A 15,152-nucleotide genomic window follows, 5' to 3' on the forward strand; every position below is an offset into this window, starting at 1 on the left:
GCTGTTTTTGCAAGAGCGAGCAGGTCGCGCATTAGAGATTGCGTCAAGGCTTTGTCTGTGCCTCTAGAAAATGCGTACTTGTTAAGCCTGCTCGCTGCGGCATACAGAGGACGAGGCGACGTGTCGGTGTCTGTATTCATGCAGCTAGAAGGGATCCTACGCCTCCCAACTCCGCGTCCTTCGATCCTGGACGCCCGCTACATTTTACATTGCAGTCCCATTCAACAATGCAGCGAGAGCTCTGGGTTTGCTGCTGTCGCTCACAACTTTCTTGCGCTCGTGATCTCCGCTTCCACACTCGTCTCGCGTTTATTTGAACCTCATTGCATTTAATCCGGAAAAATGTGCCTAGGCAGGACAAAGCTATCTTGCGACCTACCTGATTTGCGCGCGTGGATTTCGCGGACCTAGAAAATTGCTTTGTATACCTTCGTAGTCCACGGACGCTCATTGCAATATATAGGAGCGTCGACAGCGAGCTTCGCACGCACTCCAGGGCGCACGGCGAGCGCTTCGATTGCGTCCCGTCGGTCTCAACGGGCTCGCCGGTAGCTCGCCTTATAGACGGCGACATTGGGTGTTGTACTGGCTGAAAACAAGGCTATAAATAATTCTATATACGAGATATAATAGCGCTGCCATATAATAAACCTTAAGATGACCAGAGAAAAGGTTTAACTTAATGGCTGCATAGTCTTGCATACGTATATTCAAAAAGGAAAGAAAGAGCTTAAAAGTGCATGAGTGTCGATCAGAATGGTATATCGTTGCAAACATTGCGGGTAGGTACGCCCGTGGTTTAATGTCTGGAGGTACTTGATCTATGTGAAAAAGCCACTGCTGGAAAAAGCTTGCAGTATGCATTAGTGTGACGTTGAGCATGGATTTTGCTATGCAACGCGTTGAGAAGGTGTATGTTTTAATGTAGGAGATTTCGGCTGAACATGATAGAGATAAAACAAATGCGCAGCATCTCCACCGTTTATCAGCGCAGTCATGAACTCAAACATGTTACTCAGTACTTTTCAAAGGTGAAGAACAGCATCACTACAGAAAACGATGAAAGCTGTCATCGTTTTTGCCGATCCAGAACTTCAAAGCTAAAGCGATGCTGTCTCAGCTCAAGCTTGTCGATATCTTCTGAGTGAAGCTTTACTCGAAACGTGTTGCCCGCATGTGAAGCACCATGTAAAGTACACCTTACATATTTGCCGCGTTTAACATTATTGACAAACATATGGACTAATATCCGTGATGACGAGGTACTCACGAATCGGTCCCGAGTTGTCAAATACACAACTCTACTGATCGGTCGAAACAGACCGGTATCGTAACATTGAAACTTACTGAAGTGACTTAATCACAAGGAAGATAATGTAGCCTCCCGAGCAGCATCATCGACATATAGTAGTCGGTGACACTGGTACAACCAATTTACAAAATTATGTAGTCTACTCTACTGTCGATAAAGCAGATCCTGTGGATTGCTTGCCGTGCGGAAAAAATAGATGCCAAGTTTGCAAACACATGCAAACAACGACCACGGCAAAGAACACACACTTTGAATTTGAACACTCCATTCGCAGAAACTTGAATTGTGACTCCAAGAACGTGGTATACATGCTCGAGTGTTGCGAGTTTCAAATGCAATACATAGGGCAGACCGAGAATCCCTTCCGAATTCGATTCAATAACCATCGCGTGCACACTAAAGCTCTCCCGCACCTTCGCCTGTCCAAAAACCTTCAACAGAAAAGTCACGAATTCGACAAACTCAAAGTTATCCTGCACAGAGCGGCTTCCATAGCAACCGCGAACGAAAGCAACGAGAATCGTACCTTATTTTTAACTTTAATGCCCTACAAGCCGGTATATATGACAGCCCTGGTATTCTTTCTACACTTCAAAGTTCAGTTACCCCCTAAATTCCTTCCTCAAACTCACTCAAACATGTGAGCCTCCCCCACCATACACACAATGAAGGCCACACAACTCCTGCTTTCGTCGCCTGTGGTCATACCTATTACCATGCTTCCTTCCATGTGTCGTATTTCGTTCTCTATATTTTTTTATTTTTTTACTCCTCACCTGCACTTTACCTGCGCATTTTGGCACTCCCCACCTGCACTTGCTTTTTATGTTTTGCTTATTACCCCAACCACCACTACAATACCATTGTACTTCCCCCCTGCCGAGCCCTCTTTCCCTCTTTGTCTCTCTGCCACCTGTGTCTTTTCCCCTGTTCGCCTTTATAACCTACCCGCGTCAACTACATTTGCACTTCTGATGAAGGCCATCTTCTGGTAGCAAAGTCGAGTAAATGTTTCTTTAAATGAAGCGTACACTTCGCATTACAGTATATATATATATATATATATATATACACTGCCAGTCGTCTTGCACATCACTGGCCATTTTTGTTTCCCAATTATTTACACATTATTTCAGATAATTTTCTAGATAACTTATTATTCTCTTTAGACAGTACATTTGATTTGAAAAGTTGGAGAGCACCTTTGGAGACAGCAGTTACACATCTTTCCGATGAGGAAAGTCGCAAGTAAATCTTTTTTCCGAGGTCTCAAGCAAGCTCGCGAAATACAGAACAACCACGTGATAAGTGCATTCGCGCGTCCCCATTTGTGCGGCTCCCAACTATGAACTGAGTGAACCAAAATCACCTGCAGTCGCGACTCAAACGCGCAGTTCCAGCGCTAGTTTGATAAGTTGGTGACGGCTGTAGCCAAAACTACATGCCGGCGCGCTCGCTGTTGTCACGTGAGCAACAACATTTCCAGTAGGCTCGTCACTCACTGCCGGCGATGGCGGACTGATGACAGTGGGGCTTCGGCGTTTTGTGTCTACTTGGTGTGCGTTTCTGCAACGTGTATGGTGTGCTTAGCCGTTCGTTGTCCCTGCCGGAATGCATTACAAGTACTGTGTGCCGAGTTAACTACGATGAAGCGACGAATTTTCAAGTTTTTTCGTTCACGAGAGACGGCGCCCAACGGCGCAAGTGACTGCGAGCCATACCACGAAAAGATTACAAGATAACTTCTTGAAAGGTGAGGATTATTTTCATTGCGTGTTGCCCCTTTGCCGCGCGCTTTGTGCAAATTTTGCTTTCGTATGAATACGTTGAGCCTAAAGCCTACTTTCGCGCAAAAGTAAGAGCAGTTGTTTCGCTGGGAGGGAATCATACAATGCTTTCAATGGCTGAATGTCTAGATCGTTCGCGCTCGTGTTTCAGGAAAGTCAGTTTTGTTTGTTATTGCGCTTTTGCCGTATATTTGCCTGATTCGGTCCTGTAGCTAGGAAGAAGGAGCGTTGCCGGTTAAGCTGCTGCGAGCACCTTTTCTTTGTATGACGCCGCTGCGGACGGCGTGGATTCCCAATATCTGCGGCACTATCCAAGTATGCTCTCAAACCTTATTACTAAAGAAGACTGGCCACTAAAAGCTATGTTCTATGCGACGATCCGTGCGAATGCGACCGAGGTAGTGCCACGAGTCAACGGTTTGCGTCATCGACAGCAAAATTAATATAACAACGAAAAATAATTTAAAATGTTTTTTACCACGAGAAGCTTGTATAGCACTAATAATTTATTAACTGTGCAGATGTACTCAGCGGTACTAACGTACGCTGTACTAACGTTCATGTGTCGAACTTTTTTTTTTACATTGAAGGGCTGTGCTTGTCTTCTTGTTGAAAAAATTTTTTTCACGCTACATTCAAGTTTTGTATTTTTGAAGTTTCAACTTTGTATGTTTTTGAGTCGTTCAATATTCATGATCTATAAACTCCTATTTAGGCAGCCTTTATTTTGCCGCATGTGAAGCATGTAAAGTAGACCTTATAAATTTGTCGCGTTGAACATTATTGACAAACATATGGACTAATATCCGTGATGACGAGGTACTCATCAAACCGATCCCGAGTTCGCCAAATACATTACTCTACTGATCCGTCGAAACAGACAGGAATCGTAACATTGAAACTTACTGAAGTGATTTAATTGCAAGAAAGGTTACTGTACTCTTTATTTTGCTGTGGTTAATAAAGGGGTAACCGATGCAGTGCAGTTCGTTTTCCTGGTGCACTGTTTTTTTTTCCACGTGGGAAAGGCAGCCTTTGAACTCTCCAGCAGAATTTGCTATAAATTTAGCATGATGGTGACGACCGACTGTTATGGCTTTGATCGCTGTGAATTGATTCATCTGATGCATGCCGGAGGAGCCGAATCCGACGTAGTAGCTGCAGAGCTCTCGTCGTCTTTTTGTAGCGCAGTAATAAACCCGTAATTCGCTGAAAAACCTAGCTCAATATCCCTTGCAGAGCAGTTTACCGGCGCTTCCCTTTATGAAAGAGCGCTGGAGCAATTTTTTTCGTGCTCGTATGCGACCGCAATCTCGTGCCGGCACCTAGCACGGCGGAAACGACGGTCTGGCTGGGCGAAGCAGCCGTCCGCCTACCGGACGTGACGTCGCTCTCATAGGGAGCAGGCTTGAAGCTTTTAGAAGGTATTGTATTACTGCAGCCCGCTATTGCTGCTTGCGACGAGCGCTAAGAAGCGCTCGTCGCAACTTGCATCGCCACATGCGCAGACTGGCTCACATGTGCCAAGAAGTCACCGCAAAAATATTGCCAGCCGCTGCTAATAGCTTAATGCAGCCACGGCCACACCTGATTTAGTTGAGTCAGGTCATGGTCGAGACCAGTGCAATCGCGGCCCGCGAATGCGCTATTGGCGTGATTTTTATTTACAACTTGCTGGCTTTCTTTGTAGCTTGGAAAAAGATACAGAAGCGACTTTCTATATCGCAAATATCTGAAATCGGGTTTCTGAACATGCTCTGTAACTTTGGTAATGAAACTTATAGTCTAAATTAATATTAGGTAAATTAGAAAAATTGGCCTTATGAATTATTATTTCTATAACAAAAATTGCCTGTGCTGCGCAAGACAGCTGGCAGCTGTGTTCAACTGGTTTCCCTGGCCTCAACCAAACAATAAATATTTAAACCATTGAAAACGTAACCTCGTACACCGACCATATATATATATATATATATATATATATATATATATATATATATATATATATATATATATATATATATATATATATATATATATATATATATATAATGCCACCTAGCGTTGCCAGGTGGCGCATGACTGAGTGAAGAACGACGAAGTGTCGCTTGCGGGTTTTGCGTCTGTGCTGCTCACCGCTGTTGTATCGGAGCTAACCCCTTTGCTATTCTTTATATCCTCAATCACCTTGTACGTGACATTCTGGTGGAGGTGTTGGGTAAGATCACCTATGCAAGAGTCTCCATCTGAAAGACGTCGCGCCAGCCCTGTGCCATTGGACACCCCCGTGCATCGCTGCAGTCGACGGCTCCAGGGACTGTCTCCGGAGTTTCAGCCATCACCCGCCGCCATGACATCAAGTGCTTCTGCTCAGCAGGTAACGGGCGTCGCACCGGCCTGTAACTACACCTTGCAGGCCCCTCGAGTACCGAAGCCTTTCCATGGTGACCTTTTTGAGGATGTGGAGGACTGGTTCCTTCAGTTTGAGCGTGTCGCTGCTTTTAACCAGTGGGACGATACTGCCAAACTAAGGAATGTCTACTTCAGCCTTGAGGATGGCGCCCGGATCTGGTTCGAGAACCGAGAGCAAATGTTAACATCGTGGCAGGAATTCCGTCGTCAACTGCTCGAGGCCTACACTAGCGCGGATCGTCGCGAACATGCAGAACGTGCCATTCACTCCCGCATCCAGATGCCGAATGAGAGTGTCCAAGCATACGTCGAGGACATGACGCGCCTCTTCAGGCGAGCCGATCCCGCCATGTCCGAGGACAAAAAGGTCAGGCACTTGATGCAGGGTTTGAAAGAGCAACTGTTCGCAGGACTTCTGCGCAACCCACCGTCGACTGTAAATGAATTTCTTGCGGAGGCCGCCACAATGGAAAGGGTGCTCCAACAACGTGCCGCGGCTTATAACCGACCTCTCCATACTGGCACAACTGCGGAGTCATTTGCATCTCCCGCGCCGAAACGAACTACTCCACCTCGGAAAAGGAATGCCTGGCGGTCGTGTGGGCCACTATGAAGTTTCGCCCCTATCTTTACGGCCGACCATTTAAAGTCGTCACGGACCATCATTGTTTATGCTGGTTGGCAAATCTGCGAGATCCATCGGGACGACTTGCACGCTGGAGTTTACGACTTCAGGAATTTGACATAACTATTGTTTATAAGTCAGGCCGCAAACACGAAGACGCTGACGCGCTGTCACGAGCCCCCGTTGACACTGACGATGCTGCAACCGATGGCGACAACGGCTTTCTAAGAGCTCTCAGTGCATCTGAGCTCAGGGATCGACAAAGAGCTGACCCAGACATTCTTTCATTCATCGATTATCTGGAAGGGCGTGATACGACGCTCCCTCGACGCCTATCTCGGCACATTGGTTCATTCTGTATGCAGCAAGGCGTCTTGTATAAAAGAAACTCCCAAGGCCAAGAAAGAGCTTTCCTTCTGGTAGTACCATGCGAGCTCCGTGCGGATATTCTACTTGCTTGCCACGACGAACCGACGTCTGGTCATTTGGGTTACTCACGGACGCTTGCTCGAGTCCGCAACATGTATTACTGGCCAGGACTCTCCGCAACTGTGAAACGCTATGTAAGAAACTGTCGCGAATGCCAGCGCCGTAAAACACCGCCCCTGAAGCCTGCCGGATTTCTCAAGCCCGTTAGAGCACCACGTATTCCGTTCGACCAAATCGGCATGGACCTCCTTGGTCCTTTCCCTTTGTCGCAGGCGGGAAACAAATGGATAGTTGTCGCTACTGACTACCTGATTCGATACGCTGAGACAAAGGCAATCCCTCATGCCACAGCTTCCGAAGTAGCCGAGTTTTTCATGCATAACATAGTCTTGCGGCATGCCGCCCCTTCGTATGTCATTACCGACAGAGGGACAGCTTTCACTTCGCAGCTCATCGACCACATATTTGAGTTGAGTTACACGACGCATCGCAAGACCACAGCGTACCATCCGCAGAGCAATGGTCTTACCGAAAGATTAAATAAGACGATTGCGGACATGTTATCAATGTACGTCGATGTGCAGCACAAGACCTGGGACGAGGTGCTGCCGTACGTTACATTTGCGTATAATACAGCCCAACAGGAAACAACGCGCTTCACACCATTTCGACTTGTGTACGGGCATGAAGTTCAGAGCATGCTCGATTCCATGCTCCCATGCCCAGATGATGACCAGCTTCAGCCAGATGCCCAGCAGTATGCCATCCGCGCTGAGGAAGCCCGCCAGCATGCCCGTGTGCACATCGGGTGGCAGCAGACCTCTGACGCGGGCAGCTACAACCTCCGGCACCGCCAGGTTCACTACAAACCTGGGGACCAAGTCTGAGTGTGGACACCAGTTCGCCGTCCAGGCTTGTCAGAGAAACTCCTTTCCCGCTACTTCGGGCCGTACAAAGTGTTGCGTCGTGTGAGTGATGTCAGTTATGAAGTTATTCCAGACGGCGCCGCACTTTCAAAACGTCGAAAGCCCAGCTCGGACATTATGCACATTGTGCGGCTGAAGCCGTACTACCGACGATAACACACGGCCACCTCCTGTAACGACTCTCTTACTTTGCACACCGTTCTCACCGCCTGTGTTCACTTCTTTTTTCTTTTTTTTTTCGGAAGGGGGAGTAATGCCACCTAGCGTTGCCAGGTGGCGCATGACTGAGTGAAGAACGACGAAGTGTCGCTTGCGGGTTTTGCGTCTGTGCTGCTCACCGCTGTTGTATCGGAGCTAACCCCTTTGCTATTCTTTATATCCCCAATCACCTTGTACGTGACAATATATATATTATATATATAATTTTTTTTCTTCTTTTATTTTTATAATACTAAGATTCTAATTTCCCCTACAAGTGTCTGCTACATACATACATACATACATACATACATACATACATACATACATACATACATACATACATACATACATACATACATACATACATACATACATACATACATACATACATACATACATACATACATACATACATACATACATACATACATACATTCATACATACATTCATACATTCATACATACATACATACATACATACATGCATACATCACACACACACACACACACACACACACACACACACACACATATATATACAGGTATATATAGTATGATCCTGCCATTATGTGATTCTGAAAATGTTGCGTGGTTTAAAGCGCTGGTTGCTTAATATTTTGTAAATGTTAGCTGTAAGTCAAAGTAACCTTCTCAAGCCTTTTCTTACTCACGGATGTATGTATGTATGTATGTATGTATGTATGTATGTATGTATGTATGTATGTATGTATGTATGTATGTATGTATGTATGTATGTATGCATGTATGCATGTATGCATGTATGCATGTATGCATGCATGCATGTATGTATGTATGGATGGATGAATGGATGGATGGATGGATGGATGGATGGATGGATGGATGGATGGATGGATGGATGGATGGATGGATGGATGGATGGATGGATGGATGGATGGATGGATGGATGGATGGATGGAATATAGGAGCGTCCCCTATGAAACGGGGTGGTAGCAGTAGCTATGATGCTAATTTTTCTCCCTATATCTTAATTATTGATTTAGACTGGTTAACTAAACCATCATTCTATTTATTAAATTTTTGTTTCTACATTACTAACATTATGTCACTTCTCTGCTTTTAAGCCACCAATCTTCCAGTCGTTTTTTGCTAGTTTCCACCGCCGGTTTATTCACCCGGCATCAGGAACAGCTTCAGGAACAGTGATTGCGCCTGCATCAACTTCCGGATGGATACCATTATATTCGATTATAATATGGTCAGTTGATTCACTGGAGGTACCGCATGCAGCGCATGCGTCATCTCCATTGTTAATTTTTTTTTGCAGCTGCGTGTTCTAAGGCACCCTGATCTAGCTTCAAAGAGTAGCGCACTGCCTCTTGAGTTATCAAACAAATCTTCCTTCCTGATCTGCATTTTCCACTTTCGGTATAATTCTACACTCTGTTTCTTTTTTATTTTATTTATTTTATTTTTTATTTATTTATTTATTTATTTATTTATTTATTTATTTATTTATTTATTTATTTATTTATTTATTTGCAAGTACTGTTAGCCCTTCCGGGCTGTTACAGGGTGGGCAATGTACAGTGGTTTTCAAAAATACACGGCCCACGGCTTCGGTACGCGGAGCAGGTGCCTGGCCGCACCGCGGCGCTGCTATCTTTGCCTGGCGCTCGGTGCGAGGGTGCCCTATGTGACGACAGCTATCTCCCTCCCTCTCGCGCTGTCAGGTAACACGCCTTCTGAAAACTACGTGCGGCGTTCGTCCGTTTGTTTCGCCGCTGCCGCTCGCTACGAAAGAGGGCGTCTGGACACTGGATGTTCGTAGGATGTTCGGGTCATCTGGAGGGTTGTGTGGGCAGGTCCACACCTTGCGATGCAGGTCTGCCTTCTCCCCGCATTATTTGCATTTGGGGCCTCCATATGACACAAATACAGTGCCAGCAATTGACGGGTGGGAGGCTGCCCTATTCAGCTCTGGACTAGAGGCCCAACGAGCCCTCATGACACGGGCGCGGATAGCAGCGGCAGCCGCTGGAGTCCTGGATTAGGGACCCCACCTACACATCCCCTCTTTTATCTCTACTCAATAAAGTTTTTCACTCATGTGTTCGCATCGCCGGTCTCGGCGCTCACCATGTGGGTGATTGGCGCGCATTTGCAAATACTGGCGCCTTGCTACCTTGCTTCAATATACGTAATTCATAGGCGGGCGTGCATCGGGACGCAAAAACGAGTTCCGTGGCTCTCTCGCCGCGCCGTTATACGGACCTATGTCCACGAAGCGTTGAGATGCCGCGCTCTGCAGTGGCGCGATCTTGCTTCTCAGTTCGCTTCTCTTGTGCAGTTGTGGCGAAACTCAGTATGACTTCTCTAGAAAAGTTTGCTCTCCTCACTGCAAACTCTTCGAAAGAAGAAATACCAAGTTTAATGGGAACAAGTGTTCTACCATTAGTATACTTGCACTGGAAAAATCGGAGATCTTAAACATCTTCTGTGAATTATTTCAGTGCCAATAAATTGTAACATTATGCTACATTTAATGATATATCACTGGATAGCTTACGTCAAGTACGATTACACTGTTCTAACTGTTGGTATTAATGAGTTGTCACTAATTCGTAAATTGCGAATAAATATTTTGCTACACCTTCAAGTCATAAATTGTTGGATAGTAATTGCACTTGACTAGCTAATAGTACTTTTCAAATATTTATCGCCCTCTTTTTAATTGTAACTAGATATGCAATATGCATGGTAGGAAAACTTATATAAAGTATTATATGAAGTAAATAATGGGAGGCGTTAATTAATTATCCCTAATTTGTTAATTGCGAATATATATATTGCACTACAACCTCAAGTTACGTATCACTGGATAGCTTACGTCGAGTATTATTGCACAGAACTAATATTATGGGTTAATTAATTATTGCTAATTTGTTATCGTCATAGACACAGTTCGCCACAATGCACCAGATTTAGCCTAACTTCAGAGCAAGATACTGTAATCCGTACTGATCTTTCTTGATAGTGGGGTACAATTATACACAACATAAGCTATTCAAAGATATATAACTTGAACATTTAGCATGGCACTCAATGTTTAATTGCAATTAACAATTAAGCGATAAATAATTAACACCCATTATCAGTTCTGTGCAATAATACTAGGCTTAAGCTATTCAATGATATATAAATTCAGGCTGTAGCGTAACATATATATTTAATCGAATTAAATAATAAGAAATAATAATTAACACCTACTAGTAGATCTGCGCAATGGTACTCAACATATGCTATCCAGTGATATATAAGCTGAGGTCGTAGTGTAATATATACATATATATATATTTATTCGCAATTAACAAATTAGCGATAATAGTTTAGCTCCTTCCAATCATTATTTGCTATAATAATGCAAGTTTTCCAACCATGCATGACTTCATGGTGTAGCAGATTTCATACTTAGTCGCAATTAACAAAAGAGCGATGATTAATTGAAAAGTACAGTTAGCTACTCCAGCGCAGTTATACTGTGCATAGCTATCCAACAATCTATGGCTCTAAGGTATAGCGAAATATTTAATCGCAAATTACAAATTAGTGACAACTCATTAATGTCCACAATTAGTACAGTGTTATTATACTTGACAAGCTATCCAGTGAGACATCATTAAATGTAGCATAATGTTTAAATTCATTTCCACTGACATAATTCACAATAGACGTTTGAGGTCTCAGATTTGTCAAGTGCAACTATACTAGACAAAATGGCCAATGGTAGAACACTTGTTCCCATTAAACTTGGTATTTCTTCTTTCGAAGAGTTTGTATTGAGGAGAGCAAACTTTTCTAAAAAAGTCATACTGAGTTTCGCCACAACTGCACAAGAGAAGCGGACTCAGTAGCAAGGTCTCGCCACTGCAGGGCGCGGCATCTCAACGCTCCGGGGACATAGGTCCAATAACAGCGCGGCGAGGGAGAGGCACGTCACTCGTTTTTCGCGTCTCGATGCACGTACGGCGATGAACGTATGTTGGAGGAAGGTTGCAGGGCGCCAGTATTTGCAAACGCGCGCAGAGACCGGTGATGCGAATATCCAGAGTCCAGACGCCCTCTTTCGTAGCGAGCGGCAGCGGCGAAACCAGAGGAAGAAAGGCGAAACGGGCGAACGCCGCACATAGAGTTCAGAAGGCGTGTTACTTTACAGCGCGAGAGTTAGGGAGAAAGCTGTCGTCACATAGGGCACCCTCGTACCGAGCGCCGGGCAGAGATAGCAGCGCCGCGGTGCGGCCCAGCAGCCGCTCCGCGGACTGAAGCCGTGGGCCGTGTAATTTTGAAAACCACTGTACATTCAAGCAGCACAACAAATTTCCAACTCTTTCTCAAGTTTCTAAAGAAAATGTTTTTTCAAATATGCTTCGGTGAAGGTTGTTCCATTCAATGATTGTTTAGGCAGAAACGAAAATTTAAATACGTCAGCTCTCGGCACATACGACATCACTGCAAAGGAATGATTAGTGCGAGATGACAGTCTCCCTGGCAGCCGCAAGTACAAGCCGGAATCCAAATTGAGTTTATTGTTATAAAGTTGATAAAGGAACTTGAGCCTAGCAATATTTCTACGAATAGCCAAGGTTTGTAGTTCAGCAAGTGAAATAAGTTCGGTTGCGGACTGTGTTCTTCGATAGCGAGAAAACACGAACCTCACTGCTAATCTCTGAATCCGTTCAAGCTTATCTATGAGATATATCTGGTTTGGATCCCAAATTATGCTCGCGTATTCCAGACTTGGCCGTACCAATGATTTATAAGCTTTTAGTTTTACAGCCGGTGGCGCATCTCTTAATTTTCTCCGTAGGAATCCAAGCTTTCGTTGGGCAGCCCCACAAATATTCTGTACATGATCACTTCAGTTCAAATCATGAGAAATCGTAACACCTAAATATTTTAATCTATTGGAACGTTTTATTTCAATGTTATTAATTGTATACGGAAACACTAACGGGGTTTTCTTGTTCGACACAATCATATTAATTGACTTTTCAAAATTGATTTCCATGTCCCACTTAACACACCATTCATACACAACTTTTAAAGAGTCATTCAAAAGGACTTGGTCTTGCAGGCTTTTTATGCGGCAGAATAATACGATGTCATCAGCAAATAATCGAGCTTCAACGAGAGGGTGTATGTCCTTTACAATGTCATTTATGTACAACAAAAATAATATGGGACCAAGAACGGACCCCTGCGGTACACCGGATGACACTGGTGATGCTGATGAGTAAACATTATCAATAACCACAAACTGTTCTCTGTTCAACAAGTAAGCCTGAATCCAACTGATAATTTGCACGTCGATACCGAACTCTTGCAGCTTGTGCAAAAGTTTCGTATGACACACTCTGTCAAATGCCTTCGACAGATCCACTGTAATCACATCAATTTGTTCTCTCGAGTTTATGGCTGTCGCAAAAGCATGAGTAATTTCAAAAAGCTGTGTTATTGTCGATAGACGACTCCGGAAGCCATGCTGCTTACTGTAAAAAAGTCTATTACTTTCAATGTATTCTACAAGATATTTACATATTATATGCTCAAGCATTTTGCATGCACAACATGTGATAGATATTGGACGATAATTGGAAACAACAAATTTGTCGCCAGATTTGAAAACCAGAACAACTCTTGCTAACAGCCAGTCACTCGGTACAGTGCAGTCACGTAACGATGCTACGAATATCTTTTCAAAAAAATAGGAAACCCATTCACAGTAACGTTTCAAAAATTCATTAGGAATCTTATCAGGACCAGGTGATTTCTTAGAATACAGCTTTAAGAGCAAGGAGACTATACCTTCTAGTGATATGACAATACCATCACTGTAATGCCGGTCTGACGCTTTCATCAAAGGTTCGTCTCTTTTTGGAGTAAATACAGATACAAAGAAGCTATTAAAGGCTTCAGCGATTGACTTCGGTTCACAGCTTAAAGTTCCATTTATTAGTACTCCATTTATGCCTTGGTTGGAGCCAGAGAGATATCTCCAAAATTTCTGCGGCGCGCTCTGTATGTACTCCGCCAGCGTGGTAGAAAGGAAATGCGATTTGGCGTTCTTCAATTCCCTTCGCACTTGCGCACTGAGAGCTGCAACTACACTGTCACGTCTGGGTTTCTTTTTGCGAGCACGTTGTAGACGGCGTCTTAAGTGAATAATACTTCTCGTGATCCACGGATTTTGTTTTCGTAACCGTTTTCTTTTCAGTGGAATAAACTGCTTCAAACAATGCCTCACTGTTGAGATGAAATATTGCCACATGCTCTCGACACTATTATCTTGTGGCATTACATCAAAAGCAGATTTCAAGTAGTCAATAACTGTAGTGTCATCAGCCGCGTTGAAATTGTAAATGTTTACCATCTTGTTTTTAGAGGCGCATTTCTTGTTAATATTAAGTACATATTTATGGTCTGAAATTCCATCGTAAATATCTATTTTATAATCAAAAGCTTCTCCTGACAAAAATATTAGATCCAACCACGAATGAGAGTTTCCTTGAGTTCGGGTGGGTTTCTGGACGGTCTGAATGAGGCCGTACTTAGTCATAATCTCTAACATGGTGTCACAATGAGACCGGTCGATAGCCCGTGGAACACGTATATCCCAGCCTACACCAGGTAAATTAAAGTCCCCTACGAGTATGATTCTGATTCTATCATTGGTTATTATGCTTAGATGCTCATCAATCTTTTGGAGGTATTCGACAGGGCTTGCTGGAGGCCTATAAATGACCCCGATTACTAGTGTCATATCAGGTATAACTAGTTTACACCACACGCTTTCGTGGTCACTAATGAAGGGGAGTGGTTCATATTGATATTTGTCTTTAATGAGTAGCGCCACACCTCCTCCTCTGTTTGATCTATCCTTGCGGAGGACATTGTATGAGCTAGGAAAAACCTCTTCACTCCTAATATCGCCGTGCAGCCATGTTTCTGTCACAGCAACAACGTGAGGATTGTGCAGTAGCGTTAGGTACTCGAGGGATTCTGATTTATTTAAAATGCTTCGCGCAATTTACGTTTAGTAATCTTAGTTCATGCTTTTTCTTGTGTCATTCCTGAGGACTAGGTGGGTTCCCGTTGGTAGCCGGCAGCTTCATACGAGAGTTTGTTTCCAAGTCCCAGATGTACGCAGTGTTGTTGATAATCAGTTTATCGTGCACAAGCTTCACTTTCGCCACCTCGCGCTTATCACTCTGAGCTGATTCCCAAAGAAGTTTCCTTTTCCGCAGAGTTGCCTGTGAATAATCGTCAGAAATAGTTACGCCGGTATCTTTCAGTTTGCCGCAATTCTTAAAAATGGCTACTTTTTCACTGAAATCATATAGTCGCATAATAACTGGCCTGTTGTGTCCAGTCTTTCTTCGCCCGAGTCTGTGTACCCTTTCCACTGACGTCAAAGAGATGCC

The 15,152-nt window shown here is 44.0% G+C and overlaps 1 protein-coding gene across 1 annotated transcript in view; it reads left to right on the forward strand.

The window, feature by feature from the left end:
* Positions 1-2,699: 2,699 nt before the first annotated feature.
* Positions 2,700-15,152, forward strand: part of LOC146180700 (uncharacterized) — a 39,884-nt gene continuing 27,431 nt past the window's right edge. The window contains exon 1 of the mRNA XM_084575631.1: positions 2,700-3,065. The gene's annotated coding sequence lies outside the window, so the exon portion shown is untranslated. The remainder of the gene's footprint in view (positions 3,066-15,152) is intronic.

This window comes from Amblyomma maculatum, chromosome 8 (genome assembly GCF_055883805.1).
Source record: "Amblyomma maculatum isolate TAMU_Amacu chromosome 8, ASM5588380v1, whole genome shotgun sequence".
In the NCBI taxonomy this organism is placed as follows: Eukaryota; Metazoa; Arthropoda; class Arachnida; order Ixodida; family Ixodidae; genus Amblyomma; species Amblyomma maculatum.